Source organism: Heterodontus francisci, chromosome 14 (assembly GCF_036365525.1).
Source record: "Heterodontus francisci isolate sHetFra1 chromosome 14, sHetFra1.hap1, whole genome shotgun sequence".
NCBI classification, from domain to species: Eukaryota; Metazoa; Chordata; class Chondrichthyes; order Heterodontiformes; family Heterodontidae; genus Heterodontus; species Heterodontus francisci.
In genome coordinates, this window is record NC_090384.1 from 24,782,078 (window position 1) to 24,796,399 (window position 14,322).

Sequence of the window (14,322 nt, forward strand, 5' to 3'; positions counted from 1 at the left end):
AGACAAACATATATTTAATATTGACAGTAAAACACTACTAATACAGCTTATGTGTCAATATATTATGTATTATGCTGCTGTGAGTGTATGATTATGTTTGAATGAGTGAGTGACCAAGTGAGTGAAAAGGGAGAAAGAATAACAAAACAAGGCATGCATTAGTACCGAGTTAGAAGTAAGTCTCTGACCTTGCCTTCCACCACTCCCTGTATTAAAATCCATCCATGGTCATGCCTTTCCCTATCTCTGTAATCTCCTCCTGCCCCACAACCCTCCAAGTTATCTCTGATCCTCTAATTCTGGCCTCTTGTGCATTACTGTAGGGTTAGTATAAAATGGGTGGTTCTTGGTCGGCACAAACTCGGTGGGCCGAAGGGCCTGTTTCAATGCTGTATCTCTAAATAAATAAATAAAAATAAATTGGTGACCGCGTCTTCAGTTGCCTAGAAGTTCTAGAATACCCACCCTAGATCTCTCTGCCTCTCTGCCTCACCTCCCTCCTTTAAGACACTCCTTAAAATCTACCTCTTTGACTAAGCTTTTGGTCATCTGATCCAGTATCTCCTCGGTGGCTCGGTGTCATACATTTTTTTATAATGCTCCTGTAAAGTGCCTTGGGACGTTTCATTACGTTGAATGCACTATATAAATATAAGTGATTGCTGTTATCTCCAGGCCTACAATTTGCAGGGCTGCCTCCTTATACAGGGTTAAGGGTCTTATCCTTTCTGTACCCTCTACCACCAACAATTTCTGGCCCCTGCTTTTTTATTAATTCTCAGAATTTTGGATTCACTGGCAAGGACAGCATTTATTCCCTTTTAGTAGTTGCCCTTGTGAAGATGGTGCTGGTCCTGTAGTCCATGTGGTGTATGTACCCCACCCACCACCACACCACTCCCCTCCCCCCACAACCCCGCCAACAGTATTGTTAGGTAGGGAGTTCCAGCATTTTGATCCAGTGATATATATCCAAATCAGGATGGTGTGTGACTTTGAGGGGGAACGTAAAGGCAGTGGCGTTCCCATGCATCTATCGCCCTTGTTTTTCAAGGTGGTAGAGGTAGCTGGTTTGAGAGACGCTGTTGAAGAAGGCTGAGAAAGTTACTGCAGTGCATATTGTAAATAGTATACAGTGTCGACACAGTGTGTCAGTGGTGGATGGAGTGAATATTTAAGGTGGTGGATGGGGTGTCAATCAAGTGGACTGCTTTGTCCTGGATGGTGTCAAGCTTCTTGAGTGTTGTTTTAGCTGCATTCGTCCAGGCAAGTCGACAGTATTCCATCACACTTTATGCTCTAAGCATGCTTTTCTACAGTCCTCATTGGTCAGCAGGTTTGATGGTAATGGTGGAGTGAGGGATATGTTAGGCTATAAGTTTGCAGATTATGGTGGAATATAATTCTGTTGCTGCTGATAGCCCACAGCACCTCACGGATGCTCAGTTTTGCAATGCTACTTCAGTTCTTAATCTGTCCCACTCAGTACAGTGGTAGTACCACGTGACACAATGAAGGATGCTTTCAGCGTGAAGATGCGACTTGGCCTCCACCGATGCTCTTGAAGATAGACACATCTGCAACAGGTAGGTTGGTTAGGATGAGATCCAGTAGGTTATTTACTTGTGTTGGTTTTCTGTTATGTGAAGCCTTCTCCTGCATGTAGATAGAAATAGGTCTATTGTTGGAATAAGAAATATGAGAGAAGATGTGTGCCATCTAAGTGTGCAGTCCAGTTCTTACTTTGTGAGTCTCTGAACTTGCAGTTGACCAATGTTAACAGTATTTAGCTCATTGCTACATTTCATGGGCCAAATACACAAGCATATTGGTGTGGCAGCAGTACAGAGTGGGCAGCAAAAACATGGCCTGGCTGTGCAGCTGGAATTCCTCTTGCTTTATAAACTCAGTTCAGGCTGGACTTCATCCTAAAGTTTAAAGCTCCATGATCACATTGAGCCCTCAGGACTTTTATGAGTGAACGGCAGATTTGTTCGCTGGTTGGAATTAATAATGGCATAGTGACTGGCCAGCACTGCAAGACCACAGGAAGCATGTAATTAAATGATCTTCTGTTTCTCTCGCACTCACAGAACCATGATTGTTCTGACAGAGCCGCATGGCTTTGGAAGTGTGCACTGATTTTATGGGTCTGGAGGCATCCTCCTTTCTTCCTTCATGGCATGCCTGAGCTCCAGTCCACTCTCAGTCTTTCTCTCTCAGGCAGTCATGTGAGATTTGTTAGAAATTGTGACATACAGCTTCCTGCCAGGAGGCAGGGCTACTGCTCAAGCTGCTGGATTCGGTGTATGTGAATGAGCTGAGCTGTCAGTGCACAAAGCAGCTGAATCCTGTGTGACTGAGAGGAACCGACACAGACTTTTCTCACTAGGACTAGCAGTGAACTGTTGCCTGTCCTTCAAAACCCTGCACTTGGAGGTCCTACCCAACACATCTCAATTGTAACGGTTTTACAAAGACAGAAGCTTTCACTGTGATTTCACTGTGGCTCCTGAGCACTGAAGTTATTCTCCACAGTGGGTAAGTCTAAATGACTGTGACTACCTTTTTTGCTGTTTTAATTTTCACACTGATGTAGCTCAGTGTGCTTTTATGAATTGTATGCTTACTCTGGTCATTGAGGCAGGTTTTGTCTAAGGTGCTTGTGGATGCACAGAATGGTGCTTAGTGTTTCACTTTCTCGTTGAGGAATGAATCCCATTGCAGAAATTATTTGGCAACTACAGCCTGACACTTACAAGTGGACCCTCTGGTTGTGTTCCAGCTCTACACAGTCTAAACTTAGCATTTGTATTTCTATTTAAAAGGCAGAGATAAGGACATTGCAGTTGTAGACTGAGTGGAGGCTCCTTAAGTTTTGCTTGAACCACATTGTGTACACACTGGGCTGCTGATAGCATTGCATTTAGCAGGAGGGAGATTTTATCAGCCTGTTGAGTGAGGGAGACTACAAATTCATTTATGCATTATCTGGGCTGTTTTGTTTAATGAGACACACAGGAACTGATTCAGATCTGGTTTAGTTCATGTCTCCCTCATTATATATTCCTCAGTAAGAAATGTAGCTGCCAAGTAATTTCAGTCACAAAGTAAGAAGTCGAAAGCTGAGGGGCAGCACCTCACTGCCGGTACAGCGGAGCCACAAGTCTGTGGGAGCTACAGTCAAATGTTTCTGGTTTTCACTGGTGTTATCTTTTTATGGTAGTGGTTATCATCAGGACCATTTTTTAAAGAGGGCTGTCTCGTCAGCTGCATTAAGGCTCTTGCTTAAAAGAGATTCCTATCGTCTCTGTTAGGATCACTTCATTTCTAATTTATATCTTGTTTTCCCTGCTTTTTAGGAGCAGGAATGGTTGGTTCCAGGGCCTTATAAACACCCTCAAGGAGATGTGGGTTGTCATGCCTTCAAACTGCCATCTCTTTCTCCCTGCTCAGATAATGCTTTGGAGAGCAGAGGTGAATGGACACCCAACCACTTCAGCAGAAGTTACCAATCTCTAGTACCTGCAACTGCTCAGTACCTCTGCTGATTCAGATTTTGAAGAGGGCTAACAATCAGACTGATTCATAAGAACATCTAATCTTTTACAGGTTTTATTGGTATTGTCCTGAATTGATGTGACCGAGAGCTCTCTGTGAAATCTGTCAGTCAGACATTCCCCTGCATCCCTTACAGTTTCACACTTATTGAACTAAAGTCCCTGTTAGCTGTTGAAGCAGGATAAATCCCTCCAAATTTGATAGGAAATGTACAAAACCGAAAACTGAAAAACAGTTTTTAAAAATGTTGAGACAGAGGAATGTACAAGAAAAGTGCTTTCAATTCATTTAATATTCGCCAACCAGCAGTTGCTATCAGTCATTAAGTGCTGTGACAGCAATGACAGAATTAATAAGAGCCCAAAACATCACACGCACAGTTTAATAAAGTAAATGACTATCAGTTTAAACCCTGGCAAGCCTTGACTTAGAGTGATCAGGAAAAAATTAATACATCCATTCTATTCAGCAAACTTTTAAATACAAAACTAAGAGCAGATTTAAATACCAGCATTAAACAAAGGAATGAGCTATGGAAATCCACTTTCCACGTTTCTGACACCCAACTCTCTCTTGTGCTTTAGGAACCTCCAAAGAATACCAATCCTCTATCCACAGGGAGTCTGTACCAATCCTCTATCTACAAGGAGTCTGTACAAATCCCCTACCCACAGAGAGTCTGTACCAACCCTCTACCCACAGGCAGTCTGTACCAATCCTCTACCCAAAGAGAGTCTGTACCAATCCACTACCCACAGGGAGTCTGTACCAACCCTCTACCCAAAGAGAGTCTGTACCAATCCACTACCCACAGGGAGTCTGTACCAATCCTCTACCCACAGAGAGTCTGTACCAATCCTCTACCCACAGGGAGTCTGTACCAACCCTCTACCCACAGGCAGTCTGTACCAATCCCCTACCCACAGAGAGTCTGTACCAACCCTCTACCCACAGAGAGTCTGTACCAATCACCTACCCACAGGGAGTCTGTACCAATCCTCTACCCACAGGGAGTCTGTACCAATCCTCTACCCACAGAGAGTCTGTACCAATCCCCTACCCACAGAGAGTCTGTACCAATCCTCTACCCACAGGGAGTCTGTACCAATCCTCTACCCACAGAGAGTCTGTACCAACCCTCTACCCACAGAGAGTCTGTACCAATCACCTACCCACAGGGAGTCTGTACCAATCCTCTACCCACAGGGAGTCTGTACCAATCACCTAGCCACAGGGAGTCTGTACCAATCCTCTACCCACAGGGAGTCTGTACCAATCACCTACCCACAGGGAGTCAGTACCAATCACCTACCCACAGAGAGTCTGTACCAATCACCTACCCACAGGGAGTCTGTACCAATCACCTACCCACAGAGAGTCTGTACCAATCACCTACCCACAGGGAGTCAGTACCAATCACCTACCCACAGAGAGTCTGTACCAATCACCTACCCACAGGGAGTCTGTACCAATCCTCTACCCACAGAGAGTCTGTACCAATCACCTACCCACAGGGAGTCTGTACGAATCCTCTACCCACAGGGAGTCTGTACCAATCACCTACCCACAGAGAGTCTGTACCAATCCTCTACCCACAGGGAGTGTGTACCAATCACCTACCCACAGGGAGTCTGTACCAATCCTCTACCCACAGAGAGTCTGTACCAATCACCTACCCACAGAGAGTCTGTACCAATCCTCTACCCACAGGGAGTGTGTACCAATCACCTACCCACAGGAAGTCTGTACCAATCCTCTACCCACAGGGAGTCTGTACCAATCCTCTACCCACAGAGAGTCTGTACCAATCCCCTACCCACAGGGAGTCTGTACCAATCCTCTACCCACAGAGAGAGTGTACCAATCCCCTACCCACTGTTATGACCAGGTGAGAAAGGTGTCTCGGGGTCTTTTGCTGTCTTCACATGGTTTTATTGTAACAGGGTTTTAATTTTTAACCACACCGTGTTTTGAGCTCTCCCTTGGTGAATCCTTGTTTACCACTTTCCAGTTATAAGGCAAAAAAGGAGCATAAACAGGCTTCCTTCGGTTTAAATAAGAAAAGTGAAATTTATTAAACCTTAAACTTAAACTCTAATAAGGTTAATTGCTATGGATATATGATGCGCCCATGCGAGCATGCAAACGCGATACACACAAAGAAATCGGGACAGAAATGAGCAGAAGAAAAATAAAATGGAGAGGTTTGACGAACTCTCTAAAAGGGGTTTCTTGTTACTGTTTCTGTGTTTCCAGTTCGCTGTAGAATCCTTGATTGTAGACAGCTCATACTTTTGGGGCCCAGTATTCTTCTGAAACCTTGTTCACCGTAGGAGACTTTTTTCTCTTGGGGTTCATAAGTCTTCAATGCTTCCAAAGCTGGTGAGAGCGTGATGAGAGCAGACAGGAGAGAGGTATTCTCAGTCCAGGAGAAAATAGCTTTCTGAGTTCAAAATCCCTGTTGGATGTTCAAATTCAAAAAACTCCAACAGTCAGCCAGTCATGTGATCAAACTGGTCCGACCATGTCTGTTTGTATATTCGGCCATCTTAGCATTTAACCTGGAATTCTAGCCTTTCCACCTTCAACGTCTGGTAATCAAAAGTCCATTGTGGATTAAATTGGAGCAGGGAATAGCTCCTTTGTCCTTTGAAGTAGTTGTCTGTTGATAAGCTAATGTCTCTCTCCAGCCAAAGTCTCCAGTTGTTTTTTAAAGCAAGTTCTTTCTTCACCAACAATAGTTTAAAATCAATGTTCATGGGGCGAAATTAATTTTCCTCATTCTTGGCAGGTGGGGGGTGGGGGGTTTGTCTGACACCTCCACACCCAGGGGAATGAAATGCGATTTGAAGAAAAAAACGATGCATTTCATTACAGGGTTGGAGAGAAATATAAGATAAAGAAAGAAAAACCATGCATTTCTCTCATTCATTTCCATTCATTCACCAATCTTAAAGCTGATTAAAAATGGTCTTTTCTCTGTGCCAGGGCCACTTTAATTTTCCATTTTTTTTCTCAGGAGAGTTAGTAGTGGGCGGGTCTATCTTGAACTCTTGAAGTCATGCAAAAGCTTTTGATTTTAGGGGATGGGTGGTTCCCTTTTCCTCTGACTGTGGGGGAGGAGTCTTTGTTACCCTCCCCTTTGTTCTCTGGGACACTCCAACCTGCAGGTATTTGTGCAGAATTAACTGCACTCTCCTGTGACACTTCGACTATCTGAAGCATTACCCTCATGGTTTCTGCGCCCCCAGAGATCTCTCTTTGTCTCTGTAGGTTCCTGTAAATGCTGTTAGCATCTCGGGGTGGTGGGGGGGCGGGGGAGGTGTGCTTCAAGTGTCTGCATTTATATAGGAGGATATGGGGTCTAACTTTTCACATTTTTTGGAGTTGGTTGGATTCTTCCTGGACTTCCTGTACCCTGCCCTCCTGGTCACCTTTTCCCCTTTGATTTCTAAACTTTTGCCAGCCATGTGCCTGCCTGTCCCCTCTTTGTTCTCGGCGGGCATCCCTTACAGTTCACCAGCCCTCTACTGGGGCATCCTCCGAACACCGGTACAGGACTTAGGGGTGCAGGTTTCACTGTAGGTTGGGGTTTCCCCTCAACCTGGCACATGTGGCAACTCCTGCAGTACTTCACCACATCTTTGTTGAGTTTTGGCCAGTCAAACTGCTGCCTTATGCGGGCTTTGGTCTTTCGTATACCGGCATGTACAGCCATTGTAGTCTCATGGGCCCTACTTAATATTTTTCTCTGGTACCTCTGTGGCACCACTAACTGGTGATCTACTGTCTACTCCTTCCCCTCAGGTCTGTGAGGAGAACTCCATTTCCTCATCAGTACCTCATTCTTTAAATAGTAGCAGTCAGGCACTCCTTCTGCTTCACTTTCAGATTGGGCAGCCTGTGCTAACTCTTGCAATACTGGGTTGGCTCGCTGAGCCTCACCTAGGGAAAATCCATTTAATTCATTCCCTGGGTCTCCTAACTTTCCAAAGAAAGTCTCGGACAGGCAGACCTCATTGTCATTTGCCAGCAGTGCCAATGCAGTCTCCTTTGGGGGAGCTGGTCTGATAAGGACCTGACCCACTACACATTCAGGGACTCTGCAGGGGATCGTCTCCTGCCACTGCCCTGTCGCTCTGACCTCCTGCGGTCTTTCTTTCACAGCTGGGGGGGGACTACCACCTTCATTCCTGCCAGATTATTACTGAGGAGCAGGTCAACCCCGTCCACAGGCAAACTAGGGATAATTCCTACAGTCACCGGTCCCAAAACTAAGTCGCACTCCAGGTGCACCCGGTGTACAGGTATAGGCATACACTGCCCTACAATACCATTCACCACCATTTTGGTGTTCACTGCACTCTCTGGTGGATCCAGTTGTCCCTGTGTCCCTGAGAATCACTATGGGCTTGCTGGCCCCATTCGATGGCATGGGGTTACTTTCCCTTCAGACACAAAACCCTGATAACCTTCAGAAATCCTATTAACGTTTCCTGTACTGGCCATAGTAAGCTTCCTGGGTTGCACTCTTACTGCAGTTAAAGTCACAGCTTGTTCTGCTGTGCTTTGCATCAAGCCCTCATCTTCACTGAGTGGGTATCCCCTGATTAACCCTACCGGTTTCCCCCATAGTTTCCAGCAGTATTCTTTTATATGCCCTGCCTTATTACAATGGAAGCCCGCAGATCTCCAAGTCTCACTCTTGCTCACAGCACCTTCCTTTTTGGCTTGAGGAGAGCCCCTTGTGTCTCCTGCTTTCCTTTCTCTTCCAGGACTGCCTGGGTGGATATCCCCTTCCCACCCTTTGTCCTTTTCTGATTTGTGGGGGTGATGAGAAAAGGTTCTCCCCTGGGAAACTGAATTATAAATTAAAGCAAACTCATCGGCCAGAATGGCCGCTTGAGGCCTCCTTGAACCTGCTGCTCCTCTACATGGGTCTTTATTGAGAATCGGAGAGAGTTTTTAAATTCCTCTAACAGAATTACTTCTCTGAGAATCTCATTGCGGAGCTATATTGTTAAAGCCATCAGCCATTGGCCAAAAGCCAGCAGCTTACTACTTTCAAATTCCAGATAAGTTTGATTAGCTTGTTTTTTGAGGGTTCCAAACTTTTGGTGATTGGCTTCGGGTACTAATGCATATGCCCCGAGGATAACATTTTTGGTCAGTTCATAATTTGATGAACTCTCATCTGGCAACAAGGAATAAACCTCATGGGCTTTTCGGGTTAATTTGCTTTGCAATAATAGAGACCAGGTCTCAGCTGGCCATTTTAGGTGCCTTGCCAATTTCTCAAAAGACACGAAAAAAAAATCCACGTCTTCCTCAGTGAATTTTGGAATTAATTGAGTGCGTTTTAGCAATTTTGTACCCAGCCCTGAATTCTGCTTCTCAATATTGGCCATGCTTTATCTATGGTTACTCTGTCGCCCCCAAGATAACTCAAGCCGCTTCAACTCTCTCTCTTCACATTCCTTCTGAAATATTCTTTCTCTATCTCTTCTTTCTCTCTCGTTCCTTCTCCTGTCTTTCATTCTCTTCATGTTCTTTCTGGAAGGCTCTCTCTTTCTCTCTCTGTCTTTCCTCAAATTCAAGTTTCCTTTGTTCCAATTGTATCTTTACTAACTATACCCTGTCAGAATCTGCTTCTTCAGATTCAAGGGAAAAATGGTTGGCCACTAGCCTTAGGAGTTCAAACTTCCTAGCCTTGCCACGTACAGTGATCCTACACAGCTCAAACTCCTCCATAGACAGTGCTTTTAACTTATCCCAAGTTACTTCATCCTTGCTTGGGGAGCCACTAGCTTCAGTATCTACAACGTCATGGCCCAGCATATCCCCCAATCTACCATTACCATCAAGCTGGGGGACCAATCCTCATTCAATGAAGAGTGCAGGAGGGCATGCCAGGAGCAGCACCAGGCATACCTCAAAATGAGGTATCAACCTGGTGAAGCTACAACATAGGACTACTTGCGTAGGCAGCATGCAATAGACAGAGCTAAGCGATCCCATAACCAACGGATCAGATCTAAGCTTTGCAGTCCTGCCACATCTAGCCATGAATGGTGGTGGACAATTAAACAACTAACTGGAGGAGATGGTTCCACAAATATCCCCATCCTCAATGATGGGGGATCTCAGCACATCAGTGCAAAAGAGAAGGCTGAAGCATTTGCAACACTCTTCAGCCAGAAGTACCAAGTTGATGATCCATCTCGGCCTCCTCCTGAAGTCCCCAACATCACAGATGCCAGATTTCAGCCAATTCGATTCACTCCGCATGATATCAAGAAATGACTGAAGGCATTGGATACTGCAAAGGCTATGGACCCAGAAAATATTCCGGCAATAGTACTAAAAACCTGTGATCCAGAACTCGCTGCGCTCCTAGCCAAGCTGTTCCAGTACAGCTACAACACTGGCATCTATCCGGCAATGTGGAAAATTTCCCAGGTTTGTCCCGTACACAAAAAGCAGGACAAGTCCAACCCGGCCAATTACTGCCCCATCAGTCTACTCTCAATCATCAGTAAAGTGATGGAAGGTGTAATCAACAGTACTATCAAGTGGCACTTGCTTAGCAATAACCTGCTCAGTGACACTCAGTTTGGGTTCTGTCAAGGCCAGTCAGCTCCTGACCTCATTACAGCCTTGGTTCAAACATGGACAAAAGAGCTGAACTCAAGAGGTGAGGTGCGAGTTACTGCCCTTGACATCAAGGTATCAAGGAGCGCCAGCAAAACTGAAGTCAATGGGAATTGGGGGAAAACTCTCGGCTGGTTGGAGACATACCGAGCACAAAGGAAGATAGTTGTGGTTGTTGGAGGTCAATCAGCTCAGCTCCAGGACATCATTGCAGGAGTTCCTCAGGGTAGTGTCCTAGGCCCAACCATCTTCAGGTGCTTCATCAATGACCTTCCTTCAATCATAAGGTCAGAAGTGGGGATGTTCGCTGATTGCACAATGTTCAGCACCATTCGCGACTCCTCAGATACTGAAGCAGTCCGTGTAGAAATGGAGCAAGACCTGGACAATATCCAGGCTTGGGCTGATATGTGACAAGTAACATTCCCGCCACACAAGTGCCGGCAATGACCATCTCAAACAAGAGAAAATCTAACCCTTGACATTCAATGGCATTACCATCACTGTCAACATCCTGGAGGTTACCATTGACCAGAAACTGAACTGCAGTAGCCACATAAATACCGTAGTTACAATAGCAGGTCAGAAGCTAGGAATCCTGCAGCGAGTAACTCACCTCCTGACTCCCCAAAGCCTGTCCACCGTCTACAAGGCACAAGTCAGGAGTGTGATGGAATACTCTCCACTTGCCTGGATGAGTGCAGCTCCAAATACACTCAAGAAGCTCGACACCATCCAGGACAAAGCAGCCTGCTTGATTGACAGCTCATCCACTAATATTCACTCCCTCCCCCACCAACGCACAGTGGCAGCAGTGTGTACCATCTACAAGATGCACTGCAGCAATGCACCAAGCCTCCTTCGACGGCAACTTCCAAACCCGCGACCTCTACCAACTAGAAGGACAAGGGCAGCAGATGCATGGGAACACCACCACCTGCAAGTTCCCCTCCATCCTGACTTGGAACTATATCACTGTTCCTTCACTGTCGCTGGGTCAAGATCCTGGAACTCCCTTCCTAACAGTACAGTGGTGTCCCATGGACTCCAGCGGTTCAAGAAGGCAGCACACCACCACCTTCTCAAGGCCAATTAGGGATGGGCAATAATGCTGGCCTAGCCAGCGATGCCCAGTGGCAGACATGTTAGTATTCAATCACACACAACCACAAAAAAACCTGTATTAATCTTGCTCTATTCTGATTGGGAACAATTTGGCTTCCCACTTCCAATTTCACTTATTTGTCTTTGAATAAAATTCCGAACTCTCGCACCCAAATTTCTGTTACGACCAGGTGAGAAATGTGTCTGGGGTCATCTCCTGTCTTACATGGTCTTATTGTGACAGAGTTTAATTTTTAAACACACTGTGTTTTGAGCTCTCCCTTAGTGAATCCTTGTTCAGCACATTCCAATTATAAGGCAAAGAAATGAGCATTAACAGGCTTTCTTAGTTTTGAAGAAGAAAAGTGACATTTATAAAACCTTAAACTTAAGCTCTAAAACTGTTAACGCCTATGGATATACAATGCACCCATGCTGGCATGCACACGTGATACACACATGCAAATATGGACAGAAAAGAGCAGAAGAAAAATAAAATCCAGAGGTTTGAGGTAGTCCCTAAAGGGTATTTCTTGTTACTGGTTCTGTGTTTCCAGCTCGCCATAGAGTCCTCGATTGTAGACAGCTCTTACTTTTCGTTGGGGCCAAGTATTGTTTTTAAGTCTTGCTCACTGTAGAAGACTTTTCTCTCTTGGGGTTCATATGTCTACAATGGTTTCAGAAGCTGGTGAGAGTGAGATGAGAGCAGACAGGAGAGAGGTCTTTTCCAGTCCAGGAGCGAACAGCCTTTTGAGTTTCAACCCTGTGGCCAGTTCAAATTCAAAAAATTCCAACAGTCAGTCAGTCAGTCAGTCAGTCATGCCACCAAACTGGTTCAACTATGTCTGTTTGTGTACTCAGCTATCACAGCAGTTAACCTGGAATGCCAGCCTTTCCAACTTCAACATCTGGTAATCAAAAGTCCATTGTAGATTAAATTGGAGCAGCGAAAATCTCCTTTGCCCTATTAAGTAGTTGTCTGTTGATATGCTAATGTCTCTCTCCAGACAAAGTCTTCAATTATTTTTAAAGCAAGTTCTTTCTTCACCAACAATAGATTAACATCATTGTTCATGTGGCAAAATTAATTTTCCTCATTCGTGGCAGGAGGGTGGTTTGCCTGACACTCCAGAGACTCTGTACCAATCTCCCACCCACAGAGAGTCTGTTCCAATCCCTCACCCACAGAGAGTCTGTACCAATCTCCCACCCACAGAGAGTCTGTTCCAATCCCTCACCCACAGAGAGTCTGAACCAATCCCTCACCCACAGAGAGTCTGTACCAATCTTTCACCCACAGAGCCGCTGTACCAATCCCTCACCCACAGAGAGTCTGTACCAATCCCTCACCCACAGAGAGTCTGTACCAATCCTTCACCCACAGAGCCGCTGTACCAATCCCTCACCCAAAGAGAGTCTGAACCAATCCCTCACCCACAAAGAGTTTGCACCAATTCCTCACCCACACAGACTCTGTACCAATCTCTCACCCACAAAGAGTTTGTACCAATCCCTTACCCACAAAGAGTTTGTACCAATTCCTCACCCACAGAGAGTCTGTACCAATCCTGCACCCACACAGAGTCTGTGCCAATCCCTCACAAACGCAGAGTCTGTACCAATCCCTCAACTACAGAGAGTTTGAATCAATCCCTCACCCACAGAGAGTCTGTACCAAACCTTCACACACAGAGCGTCTGTAATAGTCCCTCACGCACAGAGATCTGTACCAATCCCTCACCCACAGAGAGTCTGTACCAATCCCTCACTCATAGAGAGTCTGTAACCTCAATGCAGCCCATTCTCTGCCAGTCATGGATGAGCTGGATGAACAGCCAACAAAATCGGAACTCAGTGATGCCATTGATTCTCTAGCTAGTGGAAAAGCCCCTGGGAAAGACAGCATTACCCCTGAAATAATCAAGAGTGCCAAGCCTGCTATACTCTCAGCTCTCCATGAAATGCTGTGTGTGCTGGGATGAGGGAGCAGTACTACACGACATGCGCGATGCCAATATCATCACCCTCTATAAGAACAAGGGTGACCGTGGTGACTGCAACAACTACCGTGGAATCTCTCTGCTCAGCATAGTGGTCTTAGAGCGAAGACCAAAGTACGGAAAGTCCTCATCAGGGAACTCCTCTTTGCTGATGATGCTGCATTAACATCACACACAGAAGAGTGTCTGCAAAGACTCATTGACAGGATTGTGGCTGCCTGCAATGAATTTGGCCTAATCATCAGCCTCAAGAAAACAAACATCATGGGACAGGACGTCAGAAATGCTCCATCCATCAATATTGGCGACCACGCTCTGGAAGTGGTTCAAGAGTTTACCTACCGAGGCTCAACTATCACCAGTAATTTGTCTCTCGATGCAGAAATCAACAAGCACATGGGAAAGGCTTCCACTGCTATGTCCAGACTGGCCAAGAGAGTGTGGGAAAATGGCACACTGACATAGAACACAAAAGTCCGAGTGTATCAAGCCTGTGTCCTCAGTACCTTGCTCTATGGCAGCAAGGCCTGGACAATGTATGTCAGCCAAGAGCGACGTCTCAATTCATTCCATCTTCGCTGCCTCCGGAGAATCCTTGGCATCAGGTGGCAGGACCGTATCTCCAACGCAGAAGTCCTCGAGGCGGCCAACATCCCCAGCATATACACTCTACTGAGCCAGCGGCGCCTGAGATGGCTTGGCCATGTGAGCCGCATGGAAGATAGCAGGCTCCCCAAGGACACATTGTACAGCGAGCTGGTCACTGCTATCAGACCTACCGGCCGTCCAATACTCCGCTTTAAAGACGTCTGCAAACGCGACATGAAATCCTGTGACATTGATCACAAGTCGTGGGAGTCAATTGCCAGTGATCGCCAGAGCTGGCGGCCAGCCATAAAGGCGGGGCTAAAGTGTGGCGAGTCGAAGAGACTTAGCCTTTGGCAGGAAAAAGGACAGAGGTGCAAGGAGAGAGCCAACTGTGTAACAGCCCCGACAACCAATTTTA

The 14,322-nt window shown here is 45.9% G+C and overlaps 1 protein-coding gene across 3 annotated transcripts in view; it reads left to right on the forward strand.

Moving 5' to 3' along the window:
• Window positions 1-2,319: 2,319 nt before the first annotated feature.
• The window catches only part of LOC137377269 (tetraspanin-18B-like), a 399,133-nt gene continuing 387,130 nt past the window's right edge, over window positions 2,320-14,322 (forward strand). For all 3 annotated transcript variants that reach the window (XM_068046808.1, XM_068046809.1, XM_068046812.1), the window contains exon 1: window positions 2,320-2,541. The gene's annotated coding sequence lies outside the window, so the exon portion shown is untranslated. The remainder of the gene's footprint in view (window positions 2,542-14,322) is intronic.